The following is a 19439-nucleotide window of genomic DNA, read 5'->3' as shown; positions in this document are numbered from 1 at the left end:
CGACATTTGTTGAACGCATTGTCTTTATTTGCGTCAGTTTAGGCTACATAGTACAAACCAGAGTGGTGGAAAAGTGGTTTTGTCTGAATCCTACCATAGCTCTGCATCAAGTTGAGAATCGTTATTATTACTTTTATAAGCAGACACCCTCATTTTTTAAGTATTTGATACCCTACTATACTCCCGTCACGAGGTAAATATAAGCAAGCAGACTATAAAAGACTGCTAGTAGCCGCATTTGAGCGTCACAAGGTTTATTCGGACAGCCTACGGAGAGATACAAACGTGCTATTGGAGGTTCGTTTATAAAGACGTTTTGAGCTCATAGCCTTGTCGACCGATTGCTAAATCTCTCTAGACACAGTTAGTTCGCAAGACCACAGTGAGCCCCCAGTGAGGCAGCGAAAAGAGACTTGACCCGCCGCGGAGGCTCAGTGGCTATAACGTTGTGCCGGGGAGCAAAAAGTCGCTGGTTCGGGTCCCGGACGCTGCGTCCGCATTTTGAATGTTGTTGAAATGCGGAAACCCTCGACTACTATGTGATAGGTGCGTGTAAAAAAAACACCAGGTGATCGAACCTAATTAGGATCGCCCCGCTGTGGCGTCTCTTAGTGCCCCTATGATGCTTTGGGGCGTCAAAATAAATAAATAAATAAATAAATAAATAAATAAATAAATAAATAAATAAATAAATTTCAGTTGTGCATGCAACGAACAACACCAATCAATCAATCAATCAATCAATCAATCAATCAATCAATCAATCAATCAATCAATCAATCAGTCAGTCAGTCAGTCAGTCAGTCAGTCAGTCAGTCAGTCAATCAATCAATCAATCAATCAATCAATCAATCAATCAATCAATGGGTGCTGCAGAGAAAGCATGCGATAATGCGGTGCTACTCTTCCTTGATTTAGAAAAATCACCTTGTGTGGCCAACAGAGGCAAGGAGGCTTTCGAATGAAACGAACGGCGGACACGGGTCGCCACGGGAAGGCCAAGTAGTGGTGCCAAAACTAACATATAAGAATACAATTTAAAGCTATCTGTTTGATGGTTTTACAGGCCTACAGCCACTTGAACAGCGCAATTCCAGTGACGTTATTGCCATGAGAATCGACGGCTTGTTTTCACTCTTTATTTCATCATTTTCAAGGAAGACGAAGACGAAGTGTCTGCGAGCCAGAACGCTATTTCTCTAGCTCAGCTGTTTTTTCCTTATTTCTGCGTACATCTTTGGAGAGCCCGCATGGTTCATGGCGTGGATGCAAGTTGACGACCCTGTGCCTCTGCCGGGAATGGCGACTTCAGCGGCGCCTGCGTCTAGAAAGCGGACCGGCCTCCAGAGCGACACCGACGGCGATGACACCAGCGTTTACTCACTCGGCAGTGAGGACTTCTCCGAAGATGCCTTCGAGCTTGTGAGGAGCCGCAAGGCGAAACGAAAACACACCACCAAGGCAACTATGTCTTCGAGCACGCCAACGGTAGGACCAACTCAGAATACCGCAGTCAGTACGATTCTATTTGTACCAGAACTCGCTACCGACAACCTGAGGCGACTCAACATACAGTCCGTATCGGCGCAACTTGAAGCGGTGGCGCCAAATCATATAGCAGACGTTAGAGTCAACACATGAAAAAATGTGTTGGCTATCGACGTCACACATGAGACTGCGCTGAGAAATTTGACTGAAGTTATAGAACTAGGCGGTGTTAAGCTCCGCACGTACATCTCCCAGAACAGTGGTTCAACTACTGGTGTCATCTACGACGTGGACGTCTCCATCTCCAGCGCTGACTTGCCGATTCTAGTGAAGCCTGCCGCTGATGACGCCGCCATAACACATGTATTGCCTCGGCACATCCCGCTGTGTGAAAATTATATTCAAGGGCCAGACCCTCCCTTCGCACGTCAAGGTGGGCCACTTTAAACACCCTGTGCGACCATTCATCCCAAGGCCACTGCAATGCCGCAATTGTATGAGGCTGGGACACGTGAGTGCCGTGTGCGAGAACACGAGAGTTTGCTCACGCTGCAGCGAGCCCCACGCTGCAGACTCTTGTGCAGCCACGGTTCTCAAATGCACCCATTGGCTTGGGTCCCATGATGCTTCCTCTAAAGACTGCCCCAAAATGAAGAAGGAAAAGGTGATCTTGAAGCAGATGGCGAGAGACCATTCGTCTCGTCGGGAAGCTGTTTCGGCCGTTAGAAAGCGACGCTCCCGACACCGCCGGACTTCAAAGAACGCTGATGCCTCTACGAAGAGTACGCCCCATCCGACAACACCTCCTCCTCTGGCCCCTAGGCATGGGGCAATTCAATCTAAACCTGACAAGGCCATGGCGGAGAACAATACAACGTGGTCCTCACTACAAAAGCAACTGCCAAAGCCGGAACAGTGGAAGTCACAACCGAAGCCACAGCTGATGCCACAGCCGATGCCACAGTCGGTGGTACAGCCTATGCCACAGCCGGAGGCGATACCGCAGCCGATGCCACAACCAGAGGCGATGCCGCAGCCGATGCCACAGCCGGAGCCGGAGCCACGTCAAGTGATACAGCTGCGCACGGCTGTATAGCGAACAGCGTGGGTTCCTGAAAAATTGCCCGAAGGAGGACGGCAAGTGGTTATGATGCTCCGGTCTCTGATGAATACATTTCCAATGCTCTTAAATAACCTGCACACTCCGTCAGCGCGAAGTGCAATGCAAGTGCTGGATGCTCTCAATTCAGTACTTGCAACTCTTGAGTAAGCATCATAACTCACCCGCATCGTTATATTCTCACTGAAGTTAGAACGGCTGGGGTTTAGCCTAAAAATATACTGCCACGCACTGCAACGTACTGCTGACGCCCACCGGATCCTTGGTCTTCACTGGTGATTTCAACGTGCATCACCAGCTATGAACCACCAAGATTGACGGCAGCCTAACGTATCGACGGAGCACTTGCTTTGTCTTGACTGATTTCCAAGCACGTTGCTGCGTGCACAGACAGTGTTCGCTCTATCCCGCTTTCCTCTTTCTGTTCCCCCTTTCCCTTCCCGCAGTGTAGGGTAGCAAACCGGACGCTCGTCTGGTTGACCTCCCTGCCTTTGCTCTCTTTGCTATCTCTCTTTCTCTTTATTTCATTGTCTACTTTTCTTGACTAGAAAAAAATGTAATGGCGGCCTTGGAATTGTTCTATGAACGCAAATGAATTCGCGTGCAGGTGCATCAGCGTGGGAGAATGAAGCCCTGTCCTTCCGTGCACGTCGATAGCTCTCGTTTTGCTAAAGTTCATTGTCGTCTGTAATTAAAAGTGATGAGGGCTGGCAAGGATACTTTGCAATTGTAGCTTGATACGATACAAGATACACGGGCAAAAAGAATTTGAGATACAGATACAAAACACTACCGCACTTACTACATCCGATACGATACTTTCTATCTGTATCATAAGATAATTTGATACCATCGCAAATTTCTTATATAGATCTACGAGGGGAAGCGAAAAAGTAAAGGGACTTTTGAGGAAAGGTGCATTTATTCTAATGATAGAAAACATACATTATTTTTCTACATAACCTCCCTGCACTTCACAACCTCCCAACGTTTCACAAGTCTTTTGATTCCGTCGCAAAAAAGCTTTTGGGCTGCACTTGTAATCAATTTTGCACCGCATCAATGACTTCTGCATCGGTTGTAAATCTTCCTTGAGCTCTTCTATCAATGGTCCAAACATATGAAAATCGCTTGGAGTCAGGTCTGGACTGTACGGTAGGTGTTCCAGCAATTCGAATCCCAACTCGTCTATTGTTTCGGATGTCTGTTTGGCAGAATGGGGACGAGCGTTATTTTGCCGGAGAGTGACGCCTTTTCGCAGTTTTTCACGACGTTTGGGTCTGATTGCAGGTTTTAGTTTAGCTCGCAACACATCACAATAGTTCTCATGGTTCACAGTTTCGACCCTTGGGGGGAAAAATAAGAATAGTGTTTATGCATAGTGTTACCAGCTGATGGTGGACGTTTAAATTTCTTAAGTTCTGGTGATTATGAGTGTTTCCAAACCATGCTCGCCGCCTTACTTTCCGGTTCATGACTATGTACCCAAGTTTTAACTACAGTAACAATTTGCTGTAAAAATGCATCTTCCTCGCGACGATAACGGGCCAGATGTTTACGAGAAACGCCCAACCTTCGTGTCTTATGGTGCGCTAAGAATTCTCTCGAGACCAACCTTGCACACACTTTCCGAAAATTTATCCTATCCTGTAAGATGGAATACGCTGAACCATGACTGATATTTAAAGTATTGGCGATTTCGTTCTCTGTGATTCGTCTGTTTTCTATCACCATACCCTCAGCGACTTTGTAATTGTCCTCAGTCATTGACGTCGATGGCCTGCCCAATCTTTCTTCGTTACATAAAGAAGTTCTTTCTTGTTTTAAACGCTCTATGCATTCGTATATCTTGCCTAGCGATAAACAACTGTCACCATACTGTGCTCGAATTCGACGAATAATTTCCGGAGGCTTAACACCTTCCGCGAACAAAAAGCGAATCACTGCTCTCATTTCCTCCTTGGTGCAGATCGACAATGGAGCTGCTATGTTTAACGGTCTGCTACACTCTAACGTCTACCGCGGGAATAAGAGTGACACTTAGAACTGAGGTGAAACAGCGCGAGAAAGACGAGAACACAAGGAAACAAATACCACAGACAAGCGCTTGTCTGTGGTATTTGTTTCCTTGTGTCCTCGTCTTTTTCGCGCTGTTTCACCTCAGTTCTAATTGATGAGGGCAAGTTGGTTCATACTTAGAACTGAGGTGAAACAGCGCGAATAAGACGAGGACACAAGAAAACAAATACCACAGACAAGCGCTTGTCTGTGGTATTTGTTTCCTTGTGTCCTCGTCTTTTTCGCGCTGTTTCACCTCAGTTCTAAGTATGAACCAACTTGCCCTCATCAAGATCTTACTAAGAGCGACACGTTCCATAGGAGTGTTACAGACGACACTAATTCAGCACTGGATACTAGCAGTGTTACCAAAACCTAGTGCGGGAAATTGCAAAAGTCCCTTTACTTTTCGACTTCCCCTCGTATATAAAAAAGCAGCAAACACGTATTAATAGAAATGTTTGCTTGGAAATTTTCTAACGCCGACCAACCTTGTTTCAAGTTTCTCCGACCAACCTTTTAACGAGGTTAGTACATGGTTTCTTTCATCCGATGTTGACGGTTTGAATACTTAATTTCTTAGCATTGTTTGCTTAATTTTGTTACTTGGAGTGTTAAAAAGATAGATGTTTTATCTTTGGAGCGCGGTGACTATAAAAATTGAGCAGATCAAACTTTCATAACGTATAAACGGCCGCTAGTCCGTCCGTAATGCGTAGCTTTCAAAGCTTATTCATAATTCGCAGCATTCTTATCATGTAACGTATCCCAAAAATTGATTTTGGTTCTTGCGAGCAGCAATCGCGTACGCAAAATAGCCGCCTTGCTCACGTCTCCCAGAAGCGGCGCCATGCACGCTTAGGCTCACAACAGTCAAACGTACATCCTCGACATACTTCACTTCGCTGGTATGTGAAAGCCACTAGAAGCAAGGCAACTCGATTCTTGCATTTTTCAGGCTTCGTAACGAAGCACCACGCAAGGTAAACTTCGATAACGACCCCATAGCGGCATCAGAATTTGCGCGAAGGATGCCACACGCCTTGGCCGACGTAGCACGGTACGGTGCCTACGAGCGAGTGTCATGGTACAGACGCAACTAAAGACATAAAAACCGCAAAAATAAAAGGTGGGATGCGTGCAGACGTTTTAGCGTTTGTTTTTAATGATGATGATGATGATGATGATGATGACGATGATGAATTAATGGCATCGCCTTTGAAACGGGGCTGTGACAAATATTTACCAAGCCTGCTTGATTTAAGCAGGTATGCCATACATGTTTGTTTATCTATCGTATCTGTGTACACCTCCTTAACCTGCTTTTTCTTTCCCTCAAAATCTGCCTTGTACGTCTAGCTATGGCTATAAGAGATCCGTTCGTATCAATCTCTGCCCTTCCTTTTTTCCGCCAATACCCCAAACGTCTCTTGCTTATCTCGACTGCTGACCGGTTGACGCTCCCGTTCACTTTAAACCCAAACGCTTCATGAATGTGTGCGTTAAGTACGGTTCTTACTGGGTGAATTCATTTGCCTTCCATTAGGAGGTGCTAAGTGGTCTCCGGATTTTTGCTGCAACATACCGAAGCCTCATCTAGTTTCGAATATTTGCTACGGTATGTTTTTGTCCTTAGGCAGCCGGCTTAAACCTGAAATAGCAAGGCACTGCCCTTTGTGTTATTGGACAGATTTTCTTCTTTAATTTCTTCTCATTCTTGTAAATCTCCATGGTCCCTTTTGTTCCCATTTTTTTTTTGCATCCAATTAAGTGTCTCTGTTTCTCTCACTTCCTTTCTGCTAACTCCTGGTTGCCTCTTTACAGTTTCAATTACTCTGTTCTTGTATGCCAACTTTTTGAACCTCTACCTCCATTCTGTGTCCACGCGTTTCAAGTACAGATAGTTGTGCAGTTTAGCTGCCAATTTATTTTGCTCCACGTTCGTGAGTCTTTCTTAAAGACTAATTTTGTTCTTGCCTTCTCTGACTTCATTAGAGGCGCAACCCGTATCACCCTGCAATGCCTCATTTCTTTATTTTACCGTGGGCTCCCAAAGCCAGCCGACCTGCCGATCTTTGGTTAACCACGAACCTTGACAAGTCATCCGATTTTAAGCATAGAATGGCATTTGCGTATGTTAGCGTTGGCGCCATTACTCCTTTCCAGATTCCGCGCACCACCTCATACTCATTGTAGCCCCACAGTGCTCTGTGTTTCAGTATTGCAGCATTCCGCTTTCCGTTTATTTTCAGGTTCTCTTGGGGAGTGGTCGAGTAAGTCCTTCCTTTATTTACGTATACGCCGACGTATTTATATTGCTCTACTATGCGTATGACTTGCTGCTTAATTGACACCACGTAAATACTGGTCTCTTCGTTAAAGATCATAATTCCCGATTTCTCTGCGCTAAGCCTTACGCCTAGATTTGTCGCTGCGTTGCCACAGATATTTGCAAGTGCCCGCAATACACTTTTAGTGTCTGCTAGTAGCGCTACGTATTCCGCATTCATCAGTCCACGGAGCTTCTGTTTCACCATTTGTGCGTTACGCATGTAGGATAAACCAAACCCTAATTTGCTGTTTTCCAGTCGTTTTTCTATTCGCCTAACATAAAGCGTAAGCAACTTTGGAGACAAAGAACATCCTCGCCTTAGTCCTTGGTGAATTACCACCACTTCATTACCTTTTCGACATTCCCATACTACTTGCACTCGATTGTCGCTGTATGTTGACACGCGGACTTGTTTATCTTTTTCCGGTGAGCGCTTTTCACCATCTAACAAATGTTATCGCTCAGCGCACGACGCGCCCGCATGTATCGGAAGTTTCTCGAATGTTATCGAGGGTTCTCTTGTCACCGAAGCTTGTGTAATCTGTTTGCATGCGCGACGTGAATTGCGTAGAACTTTATGGAAGACATGTGGGTACCACCGACTGCTCTGGAACCTTCGATGAATCGTGTATAAAAGCCGGCGTGCTTGACGGGCAGATGAGATTTTCGACGATCGCCGACTGGTGCTCGCCGTTGTCGTTGTTTTTTGAGCGCAGGCTGTTTCCGAGGGCACAGGTTGGCCTAATGAAATGCTAGTTTTGTCACTCATAATTTTGTCTGATTTCGTGCAAGCCACTACAACGTGACAATATATTTCTCTCAGCAGCTCCACGAAATCTTCCTGTATGCTCTCATGCTTAAGAATTGCCGGTACGTTGTCATAAGCTCCTTTATTATTTAGAAATGATATTGGCAAATGCCTATTTTGAGCTACTGAAATCTCTGTGCAGTGAATTAGTACAAATATATTATCCACTAAGCGTCTGCCTGGCTTGAAACCATTCTGCAGTTCCCCCAGTACATAATATTTCTCCACTCACTTTGACAGTTTCAATTTTATGCGTTACATTGCCATTCTATATTTCACCGACGTTACTGTAACTTGCTTGTACTAACCCATCTTATCCTTATCCCCTTTGCCTTTGTAGATGAAATTCATCTTGATTTCGCTCTATGCAACCAGAATATTCTTCATTCTAATCACTTGCTCTATGGCATTAGTCAGCAGTGCCTTGCTCTTTGGAAGAGGTTTTCGATTAGCTGTATTAAGATTACATCGTGTCCTGCTGCCGTGTTATTAGCGGCATCTTCGTCTGCCTTTCCTCAATTATAGTTTCTATGCTAAATTTTGATCTCTCGGGCTTCTCTGTTGTTGCTTGACCTGTATGAGTCAAGCAACGCTTTCTTCTGTGTCGAAGTTGCCCCTAGTAATATCTCTTATGTACCGCAGCGCGTCGTCTTCTTCTTAGATGTTACCGTCATCATCTCTTGTAGCCGTGCTCAAATTTTTAGTTGGAGCTCGGAGTGTTCTTATATGGTCTCAGAATGTTTTTGGGGCACCTTTGTTTCTTTTGCGAATGTTACGCACCCAAGGTTCACTTGCGCCTTTAATTTTCTCTTGCACGAGCTCACTGGCCAGCCTTTTCTCGATATTTGTTTCATCTAAGGAGCACCTCTTAATTTTTCGTGTAATACCAACTTTATGGCTTCTCGATGATCCCGAGACGCCTGTTTACGTTCTTCTATAACTTGATTTATTTCTTTAATCCGCTATTTACACGGTTTCCTCTTTACAATTCAACAACTTTTAGCCGTGTGTCTTGTTTCCTGCTGCATCACGTCTACCAATTCCTTATATTACCAGACTGCTGTAGGAAAAACCTCTATTTTCTTCTCTATGTTTATCGCGATTGGTTATTTGCCCTTCATTCATATTTAGATATTATGATGCTATTAGTTCGTGTTTTGCTTTAGTATCTCTCTGAGTCTTCAATGTTAAACATCTGTGATCGCTACCCAGGCTATATTTTCCAGGTTTACCTATAATCATTTGGTCTAGTTGTTCTAGACCATTTCTGAGACTAAGGCGCGGTGTATACATGACTGCTTGTTTCTGCATCGTCAGGTTACCTGTCCAAGACACTGCTATAAGGTTCTGTTCATCATGCAGTTCCAGCACTAGAGAACCGTTGTAATCGGTATATCCGTCTAAATCACCCACGTTTGCCTTCGTCTCTCCCACTAATATAACCTGGTGCAATTTCTTCAACTCATTAATAACGCTTCTAATGCAATCAATGAATTCCTTATTTTTATCTCTGTTATCGCTACCTGTCCATTGGTAAGCTACTCCAGCTACACCTTCTTGCCTTGCCATGTGCCGCTTATAAATGCTCCTTACATGTCTCTTTTACCCTTTGCCACTTCAGACCTCACATAATTAGCATGCCTACGCTTCTGCCGTTCCTTGATCCTGTCATTCTTTTGCACCCTGACCGTACAAAATTGTGAATGACAAGCCGCTGCTCAAAATCTCGTAGATGCGTTTCAGTCAAGGCGTGCGCACTAATCGCTTCGTCATTGAATTGCGCTTGAATTTCCAGCCATTTTTTCGGCTTTGGACCATCGTGCATGCTTATCTAACAAATTTTACCTTCTCTATTCTTATCCTTTGTGTGCCGTTTTCTAACTCGTTGTGGCGTAATTCTGCCCTCAATTCTGTAGAGCCGGCACAAGGGTCACCACGTGACTCCGCTCCACCAATAGGGACGCGCATACCTCAACGCCTGCCCCCCCTGGAGGGCAGGCGATGGTGAAAAAAGAATGTCGCTGCCCTTAAATATATTCAGGTGGCTTAGTGACAGGAGTATCAGCTGGATGAGCTGAGTTCAGCCAACGTTTATAGTTTTGCACGGTGATGGTGCGGTAGCAGTATCTTTTATCTTACGATACAGTATACATTCTTTCATGTATCAGAAATACAGATACTGATACAAGTCTTGCCAGACGTATCATGATACAGATACAAGACACCCAAAGAGTGTCTAAGATAGTGTCTAACATACATGTATCTTCGATACTGCCCAGCAGTGGGAATGAACAGCTGCTATGGGCTCGCCATGAGTTGGTGCGCTGCAATTCATGGCGAACAGTGCTACTGTATGTGCGTCCTAAAGAGCAGCAAGATATAATGGTCTATGTCCTACGAGGGGAAATGTCAATTTAGCTCTTTACCCTGGGGCAGAACTTTCTTCGGATACACTGATAAATTGATGGAAATGACTTGGGATGCCAGCTCTGTGGAAATATACATCAGCGATAGCATTAAAAACAACCCCCACGGCATTCATAAGAACTAAGACTTGAAAGCCCTACGCAAAACGGCACTTTTGCGAACGTATTCTTCGCGTGATTCATCAGCCTCAAAGCTTTCCTTTAACAATGTGGGAAACAATGTAAAACTACCACTGGAACGACGCCATAAAAGAAAGCGTTCACTTTCGCAACCAGTTTCAGCACAAAAGCAATGAACACGCAAGGCTGTACGACCTTTATTAGATGTCCCTTGGTCGTAAAATGCGTCGCCAAGTAGAACAAGAAAAGAAGAGCTGCAGTAATTTATTTCATTGCAAGCAAAAAATTGTCCCGCCATCCCAACCTTGCGAAAATAGATGTCCCGCGAAGGTTTTGCGAAACCACTACACCTGCTGATGGGGGTATAATATGTTTTATTACTTTAGAATAATGGTAGTGGCGAAGACCGAATCTAACCACGGCCTGTACCGCGTGGTTGGATGATTGGTATCGTTCAAGCATGCGAGTCAGAAGGTGACCCTGACAAACGGCAGAAACCATTCCTTCTTGCCGGGTTTCGCAATGTCAACATTAATGTCGCTGACGGTAATCACTGGTGCGTGTGTGTGGCCGACTGATAGCACTGCTGCAACAGGAGTGTCTAGGCGAGCTGTAGTAGGGGCGGTTCAGCCAGCATTCAAATTGTGGGAAGTGCATGGATTTGCTTAAACTTCGCGGCATCAATCGGCTTCGTGACTTTGTAAGCTCGTCATTTTCAACAAAGCACTGTGTAATAAATAAATAAACATTATTAAATATGTCCGCCGGCAGGATTCGAACACGGGACCACTGGTGCGGAACCTGTATACCGAAACAATTATGCCATTGACGCACGCATTGAGAAGCGGCATAGAACACCCTTATGAATTTCTCGCGGACTAGACATCAAACACGAGGTTCGGATGCTTGTCTTGTACTTGTTCTGCATTGAAATGAATGCTGTTCTGTATCTTGTATGCGTGATGCACTTTTCGTTTCACATTGCTGGGGGCTCGAAGCCTGCTTCACCTACGCCGCGAGTAGCCTGGTATTGCACAACCTCGGGGATCGGTCCACATTTTTGCCCGCGGACGCGGACGCGAAAAATGCCGACCAAAGAGAGGTTAACAGCTTCTCTGTAAAACACTATCGACTACACAGACAGCGTGAAGAAAGGTGAATGCGAAGTAATTGAGTTTGTGGCACTGCAATACAGGTTTATAAGTAAGGGTTTAGCTACGCCGGCTGAGCCTCAATGCACGAAAAGGTAAATTGGCCTTTTGAAAGTAAACAGTCATGTTCTTAAATGCAAAAAAAAAAGATGTAATGAAATGCGGAAGTGCGCCTTGCAGAGCACCGCAGCCGGATCACCAGCGCCACGCAAGTGGGGCTCGTGCTGAACGTTGTCCCTGGTGTGACTGACTAAGCCTACGCTATTGTGTCTTCCACTCGGCATCATTAGTGTCGTCTACAGCCGTGTTGGACTTCTTTGTCATAATTGGTGAGGTTCGCTGGGTCTCCTGTAATCCTGGAATTGCGCAATCGGACTCTCCCTGCCATCGTGACGACCGAAACCACCACGAGCTCACCACCACCTGCTCCCCAGTCTTCCGTATGCCCGGGCACACCGCGTCAGCGGGACCCTCTCATCGTCATCGGCACTGACTAAAACGGCGTTGATGACTGGCTCTCATCTTAGGAACGCGTCAGTGTGAACAATAAATGGGATCACATCATGAAATTAACCACCGTCTCTTTTTCCCTCGCCGGAATCCCCCACTTCTGGTTTCGAAACCAAGAAAGTGACATCCCAAGCTGGACTGTGTTCCAGACAAAGTTCAGCGACGTCTTCGGCCACCCTGCTGTTCGAAAGCTTCGTGCCGAAGAGCGCCTCCAGTCGCCCTCTCAGCAACCTGGTGAGATTTTACCAGCTATATCGAAGACGTCATCCACCTCTGTAAACAGTCGTCAATGATGCATATATGACCGACGGAAATAACGTCAAGCATATAGTGAAGGGTATCAACGAGGACGAGTTTCACATGCTTATTTCGTAGAGCCTACCTACGGTTGCCCAAGTTATTGGGCTGTGCCAAAGTTATGACGAGCTCCGCCGACAACACCTTCCGCCCTGTTCCACATCAGGAATTGTTGTCAGGCTTGACCCCACCTTTTCAAGATCCCACTTTCCTCTCGTAGATCAAGGCTTTCGTGCGGGAAGGTGCTCGCCAGATCTCCGTCATCTCAGACCCGCCGGAATCAAGTTTGTCCCTCAGTCCAACCCTACGATAAGTTATACAAGAACAAGCATCTGAGACCCTTCCACAGGAGCGGGCGCCTCAGGTCACCGCCCCATTGACTTCCACCGACGCCGTCGCACGACCACGACCACCGACGTTCCTGGCTCCGCCTCTGATGCCTAGCCCCGTTTTTGCCGCTACGACCACCAGTCTATCGAGTAATTATCCCTGGCGCACAGCGAACAATCGGCCCATCTGCTATTTCTGTGGTCTTCCCGGAAACGTTGCACGCCTGTGCCGCCGCGGTTCACTTCGTCCACGTGACAATTCCTACGCACAGCTCCATGCGACCATCCGTTGTCTTACGCTTCATACCACGAATTACAACTTCCTCGCCCAAGCCTTCGACCAGTTTCTGACCGCCGTTATCCTTCTCCCCGTCGTCGCTCGCTCGCCCCGATGCGTCGACGTCCCTCTACCGCTGACACGGAAAACTAAGCGGCGCGGTTCCCGAGGCAAGAACTGCGTCATGGCCGCCAAGCTCAAGTCCCCTTCTTTTGCCGCCAAACATTATTGATGTCGCTGTTGAAGGTGCCTCTGTGCTTGCACTCATAGACACAGGGGCCGGGATATCTGTAATTGCCGAAAAACTATGCCGCTCAATACGAAAAGTTGCGACGCCTTTCTTCGGTACATTACTCCGCACGGCCACAGCACAGCACGTCCAGCCGGTGGCTCCTTGTACCGCCAGACTTGAAATTCAAGGAGCGCTCTACATAGTCCAGTTCGTCGTTCTTCCCAACTGTTTGCACCATATTATTTTAGGTTGGAATTTTCTCTCCCGTCACCAAGCTCTCATTGATTGCTCCTGTGCCAAACTCGCCTTCTCTATGCTTGGCAATGCCATATCTGACGACGTTTCGCTTTCTTGCGCCAAGTTGTCCCTCACTGACGACATCCAGATACCTCCGCATACATCCGTTCTCGCACCTGTATCCTGTTCCGTTGCCTCCGACTCTACCGTACTCTTCACACCTTCCACTGGTTTCGTTCATCGCCACCTCTCACAATTCCCATCCGCGCCACTTGGCCTCCAAACTGGTGCGACTCACATTCCTGTGTACAGCAATTTATCATTCCCGATTACGTTGCTTCGAGGCGAATCTCGGCAATGTGGAGCCTTACGACACCCTTACCACGATGGAACTTCCTGTTGGATCGTCCCGTAATTGCCACATCCCCTGAAGACGTTTTCAGCCACGGCATCGACGACGCCTTAAACCCAAGCAATGTCAGGACCTTCTCCGTCTCCTCGACAAATTTCGCCCTGCTTTTGACAGCCAAACTTCTCACAGCCACTTCTCTGGGCTGAAAGACGACTGCATGTCACCGTATTGACATCGGTGACCACTCACTATTACTGCAGGGACCATACCGTGTATCGTCGACAGAAGGCCACGTGATTGATCAACAAGTAGGTGAAATGCTAAAGGGTGGCGCCATTGAACCGTCCGACAGTCCATGGACATCGCCAGTTGTTTTAGCTACAAAGAAGGATGGCTTAATCCGCTTCTGCGTGGATAACGGTCGGCTAAACGAAATAACCTGAAAGGATTATCCATTACCGCGGACGGACGACGCCCTAGACTGCTTACAAGGTGCTAAGTTCTTTTCCTACTTCGATCTACGCTCTGGTTATTCGCAAATGCCTATGGCCGCAGTCGATAAGCCAAAAGCTGCTTTCATCACACCAGGTGGCTTATACCAATTTCATAGGATGCCTTTCGACCTTTGCAACGCGCCCGCGACATTTGAGCGCATGATGGATAGCATTTTTCGAGGCCTCATATAGAACACGTGCTTGTGTTATTTGGATGATGTAGTAGTGTTTGCACCAGTTTTTTCTACTCACCCTCATCGCTTGGAGCAGGTTTTAAGCTGTCTTAGTGACACTGGTTTCCAACTAAACTTGAAAAACTGTCACTTTGGGGCACGCAAGCTGACCCATCTCGGACTCGTCGTGTCGAAGTACGGCGTTCTCCTTGATACCGCTAAGTGACGTGCTTTTGAAGAGTTCTAGAGATCCGCGTCTCTAAAAGACTTGCGCAGTTTCATTGGCTTCTGCGCGTACTTCCACCACTTCATTCGAAATTTCGCTTCGATTATGGCACCGCTGACAGAGCTTCTTCGGTGAGACCCCAATCTTTCAGCGTGGTCCCCTGCTTGCGAAGATGCTTTTTCGACGCTACGTCACCTGCTCACAACACCCCCTATACAGCGCCATTTCGATCCCACTGCTCCCACTGAAATCCATACGGATGCTAGCGGTGTTGGTCTTGGCGCTGTGCTCGCCCAGCGAAAGCCTGGCTACGAAGACTGTGTTGTTGCCTACATGAGCCGCACTCTCACGAAAGCTGAAGCGGATTATTCAGTCACGGAAAAAGAATGTCGAACATTCATCTGGGCCGTAACAAAATTTCGCCCACACCTGGACGGCCAGTCCTTCGTATCGTTATCGATCACCACGCACTTTGCTGGTTGTCGTCTCTGAAAGGTGACTGCGGCCGCCTTGCCCGTTGGGCACTGAGGCTCCAAGAGTACGACATCCGGGTTGTATACCGCTGAGCCAAGAAACACGCTGATGCCGATGCTCTTTCGTGCTCGCCTATCCACGCTGACATTGTCAGCGTCTCCGTCCTAGACGACCCGCTTCCTCCCTTCGCTTCGGTTGACATGGCTTTGGAGCAGCGTAAGGACTTCTGGATTTCATCTTTGATATATTAACTCTCTGATACGCCTGCACGCCCGCCATCCCGAGCGCCACAGCGACAAGCTTCCATTTCGCCATCCGCGACGGAATCGTCTATTGCCTTAACTTCCGTTCCGACGGCTGCAAATGGCTGCTAGTAATACCCCGGCATCTCCGCGCTGATGTATGCGCCACTTTCGGCGCCGATCCCCAGTGCACACGCACTGGTATCTTCAAGACCTACATGAAACTGCACCATAGGTTTTATTGGCGCGGTATGTTCACCTTTGTGGGAAGGTACATTCACTCTTGCACAGAATATCAACGCTGCAAGCCCGATCCTTGCCGCTCTTGTAGACTAAAGCAACCATTGCCTGCCCTTCGCGACCCGTTTACTGCGTTGGGATAGACCTATACGGGCCTCTGGCATGCACAGCTTCTGGCAATTGCTGGGTCATTGTGGCTATAAACCATCTCACTAGGTATACAGAAACGGCTGCTCTACCAGCCACGATGGCTCGTGACGTTGCCTATTTCCTGTTTCAACGCTTAGTTCTACGTCACGGTGCTCACCGCGAACTCCTGAGTGACCGAGGCCACGTCTTGCTCGCAGATGTCATCCAAGAACTTCTCACTGGATGCCGCGTTATTCATGGCTGTTCCACCCCATATCACCCGCAAACAAACGGCTTGAGAGAGCGGTTTCCCCGAGCTCTTGCCTACATGCCTTCGACGTATGTCACCTCCGACCAAATCAACTGGGACCTCGTCCTTCTCTTTGTCGCCTACGCCTACAATACAATACCCCCTATGTAACGATAGGCTTTTCTTCCTTCTTTCTACTATATAACCGAGAACCGTCATCTCCCATTGACACTGTTCTTCCTTACTGTGTCGAATTGTCAGAGGGTACACCAGTTTCGGAAGCCTCCCGGTATGCAGAAGGTCCACAACTAGCACGCTCACTTACAACGCAAGAACAAGCGCTACAGCGATTTTGCCATGACGACGGGCACCCCCGCCACCAGTTTTGTGGTGGTAGGAGGCCAGCTGTGTGGCTCCTTCTTCAGCGAGGAGGGGGGGAGGGGGGAGATGTAATAAAGAAGGGCGCCGCGCAGAGCTCCCCAGCCGGATCGCCAACGCTACGCAAGTGGGTCTCGGGCTAGACGTTGTTCCTGGTGTGGCTGTCTAAGCCTACGCTGCTGCGTCTTTTAGTCGGCGTCATTCGTGTCGTCCACAGCTGTGTGGGACTTGTTTGTCATAGTAAAAAATATAGAATCTGAGTGACCAAAAATAATGAAAGAGAGAATTACAGCGAGTGAAATAAAGAAAAAGGAAGGAAAAGTCATAGATGTCGCTGATGTTATAAAACAGTGCAATTCCGAACGGGACGCTAAAGTACGCGCAGTCATTGGAATTTCCGGTGTCCTGCGTGCGTCAGAACTCTCAACAGCGTCTATGAGGCTTGTTCATGATGGCCACTGTGCTCACGACGGAATTAGATGACGCGGCGTGTACAAATACATCCTATCTTCTGAACGATGGCCCAGCTTCACAGGCCTGAAGTTGTGCTTGTTCTTGGGATTGGCTTGTTACATACAACGTTGGATTGACCAACAAGTTGGCGGCTTAGAAGCGATTTTAAATGATCAATAACTAAAGAAGTAAATCGATTCCTCTTACAATATTAAAGTGACGTTGTCTTTAGAGTGGCCAATGAAGCTTTCAAAGCAACCATTCAAACGACGCGTCGTAGCCATTGACAGAATTTTAGGAAACTCATTTATATTGTGGAGCATTACCTACATGAAGGTTAAGCTGCAGAAACGCTCATATATTAAGATTAATAATGTTTTTGTGCCATAGAAAAATTACAAGCTAAAATAGAAGCGTTCTTATGACTTTAGCATTATGAAGTCGTTCCAGATGAAAGCATACCTGGCGAAAGAAAAAGAGAGGAAAGGCAAAGAAGTTAGCTCCCTGTCTTTAAAAGGTTAAGATGTTAAGTTTAAGGAAAAAGTGGTTAAGCGAGAAAATTGAACAGTAGCCAACCCTTCCCGATTTGCTACCCTTCATTAGGGTGGGGCAGAAAGAGAGAAGGATAGTGAGGAAACTTTGCGGAAACTCAATCTAGTAAAACAGAGTTTCTCAAGTTCAGAATTTTGAAGTAAAGCACGCTGGCAGAATAGAGCGATATTAGGCACAGAATCCACGTCATTGCATAAATGACGCATGAAGGAGAGAGCTGGACCGACCAGGTTGAAAAAAGAAAGAACAAAAATTACCCTCTGGTTACGGCAGCATGATTGCTACAGGAAAGCTTGAAATTGTCGCCGGACACCTATACCTAATGCAGGAGAAACGTAGATGGTGAGTCAGCAGACAAAGAGACATCCGAGTTTGTGGAACCTTGACATATGAAGAAATTTTTATTTCTAGGTGCAGTGACATAAGCTCGAGGGGGGAGGAGGGGGAAGGGTATTGTTATCTGTCCACCTAGCAGACATGTCCATCGCGTCTGTTACTGAAGTTCTGATTGGCTTGGGGGATGCGTCAAAAGTCCCTTAGTCAATCAGCACTGCAGCAGGGGACGAAATGCGCATGTCCACTAGGTGGACACTTACAGAAGGCAGGGTGGGGGTGGGCCCGCTGATGTCGGCGGCACAGATATAGCAAGGTCCCCTAGAGACGCCCCTGCGAATGACTCAGCCCTTTCATTTAACATTATTTAATGTGACCCTGCAACTAAGTTAGAACCAGTGAACACGTTATCTGTACAATTGGCCCAATTAGAAGGTCGATAGAGAGGCACTCGCAATAGTCGCTAATGAAAACATTGGAGCGCAGTTTTTGAGGGGACAAGACAATAGCTAGTAATTGTAACATGAATATGGGTGGGAAGTTTGGAATGCCTCGACAGCAAGGTTAGTAAAGAGATTCAGAGACAATACACCTGCTGCTGTAATTGCATAAAGAAGAATTAGCATGGCGATTGCGTTGTTAGTAGTTAGTGCATAAGCTCTTCTTGCAGAATTGTATTAAAGTGTCAGCCCGTAAGTCGTTCCACAGAATTGGGAAGTGCGTCTGCAAACTCAGTTCTGAGAGATAACAAATAAACATGCGAAGGCACGACCTTATAGATGCACATAGCTAACGGCTTTATTTTTGCTTAAACAAGAAAAATGACATTGTATGTCACCGCAGCGATTATCAATGGGCTTATAAAGAATCGTATTGCTATCATTTCTTTGTAAAATTGTAAATCTTTCAAGGGCATACGAACCAAGTGTGTAAAGTATATACAGGAACGCACTTTGTTACACTTTTCCGGTCTCTCGATCCACGAGCCGTCGTGGTCAACTTCTTTGTAAGCTGGTTGTGTTATTGTTTTAGAGCGCAGCTCTTAGCCGCCCGGGGAGCGCCGGCGGTATAACCAAGTGACCGAGCGCAGCGAAAGATGAAAGCGAACACGGAGCGCAGCGGGGGATGAAAGGCGCGAGGAGGGAAACGTAGAGGAGGATGCAGCGGAACCATGAGGCGTAAAGCTGAGGAAGGTATAGCGAAAGTGTGAGGAGAAAAGCGTAGTGCGGCGACGATGGCTACAAGCGTTGACTGCGCGATGGCGCCAGCGTAGCGCGCGTCGTCTGAGATCTTGAAGGGGCAGCGCAATATGACGAAGACAGAAGGCAGGAACACATAGGACAGCGCTGTCCTGTGTGTTCCTGCCTTCTGTCGTCGTCATATTGCGCTGCCCTTTCAAGATGTTCAACCAGTACCAACTCGCCCAAATGTCGATCCTTCTACAGTCGTCTGGGGTGTCTGTCGGCGGCGGCGGCTGTGAATCGCCCCCACGCTTAATCCACGTTCTGGCTCTCGCGATCTCAAGATCAAGGAGGTGGTCGCGCTGCACTTCGCTCCGTTTGCAACGTACTGCACGAGACAGATTGTCCGCGGCAGCCAATATATCGCGAGAACGAAACACGTATGGAGCTGCACCCGAAATTTCGCATTCGGAAATATCGTAATTGCCGGTGAATTTTTGGCTTTGCGGCAACACAGTGAAACAAGCATGCGAAGTGAGGTCTCCGTGTAGCTTCGTGCATTAAAGTCAGGTAATCA

The sequence above is a fragment of the Dermacentor andersoni genome, chromosome 5 (genome assembly GCF_023375885.2).
Source record: "Dermacentor andersoni chromosome 5, qqDerAnde1_hic_scaffold, whole genome shotgun sequence".
Taxonomy (NCBI): Eukaryota; Metazoa; Arthropoda; class Arachnida; order Ixodida; family Ixodidae; genus Dermacentor; species Dermacentor andersoni.
This window is presented reverse-complemented; position numbering follows the sequence as displayed.